At 41.4% G+C, this 1,257-nt stretch overlaps 1 pseudogene; it reads right to left on the bottom strand.

Moving 5' to 3' along the window:
* Positions 1 to 10: 10 nt before the first annotated feature.
* LOC115301006 lies at positions 11 to 483 on the bottom strand (annotated as a pseudogene).
* Positions 484 to 1,257: the final 774 nt, after the last annotated feature.

Raw genomic sequence — 1,257 nt, 5'->3', positions numbered from 1 at the left:
TTTTTTTTTTTTCAGTTACATCTTTTGACTTCTTTTCCTTTTTTAAACTATCCTTACTTATTCCATTTCTGACATGGAGCTTTCAGAAAATTTGTGTGAATGGTTCTTCTTTTTCTTTTTTATTTTTCCTTGCTTTTCATCTTCATCTTCAGAATCTGAAGGAGTGCTGGAAGAATCAGACGTTGAAGAAGATGAGTACTTACCAGATTTCTTCTTTTCTTCTTTCCCTGTCTGTTTTTGGATGAGCTCTCACTGCCACTTAATAATTTCTCCCTGTGGTTTTCTAGGTCCTTCTTCCAGTTCTCATTCATTTGTTTCTTCAAATTCAGCCAATGCTTTAAAGCCTTTCTTTTTCTTCTCTAGCCATTCATTTACATCTTCCCAGGAAGGCCTTGGTTGGTTCAGATAATCTTGGGTCATTGGCCCTGAAGACTGGATTGGACCCCTTAATCTGCCCATTGCTGTTGGCTCCATATAGGCCATCTGTCATAGACTCTGGGTCTAAAGTTCTTTCTTGTCTAGTAAGAAAGTGGATGCAGGCTTAAAATACGAGAGAGATGGCTAATGTCTGGGAAAAGGCAAGAGCCCTGAATAAGGGTCCTTTTTTTTTATTGGGATCAGAATGCTTACAAACATGGTGGTGGACATGCATAAAGAGACAATGACACTGTGAACATTAACTTGGGGACGTGAGGGAAAGGAGGTCTTGAAGATACTCAGGGTTAGGGGTTTGGGTTAATACAAAGCAAACTCCTGGTGCTGGACAGTCCAGGGGAAGGTTGTTTACAGGACACAGGATACCACTTCTGAATCTTAGCTAGCCTAGGGGATGACACAGACAGGACACGTGACCTCAGAGTTAACTAGGCACCTTGTCTTGTGTTAATCACATCGGCTCTGGGCAGCTTCACCCGCAGCGGTCTATAGTCTTATTTGCCTGTTTACCTAGTTTGGTTCTTCCTTCCGGTGAAAGCAGCTATAGTACTAAATTGGGAGGCGCTTTCGCCCTGAATGCCTAATCTTGTTAGCCACTCAGTTTTGTCTTGGTTAATTGTGTGAAAGGAGAATTTTCTCAGCCCTTTTTGGAGGGTCCCGTACTACTGATTCAGTTTCCATTTCGTGAAATACACCCTCCTCATGTCTTTCTGGAAGTCTTCTATAAAAGATGAATTTTTAAATAATGGTCTAAACACTTCCAAGTTCCTCCTGATTTCCATTTCCCCAACAACACAGAAGGCTGAAGACTTCTGCCTAAAT

The sequence above is a fragment of the Suricata suricatta genome, chromosome 1 (genome assembly GCF_006229205.1).
Source record: "Suricata suricatta isolate VVHF042 chromosome 1, meerkat_22Aug2017_6uvM2_HiC, whole genome shotgun sequence".
Taxonomy (NCBI): Eukaryota; Metazoa; Chordata; class Mammalia; order Carnivora; family Herpestidae; genus Suricata; species Suricata suricatta.
This window is presented reverse-complemented; position numbering and strand designations above follow the sequence as displayed.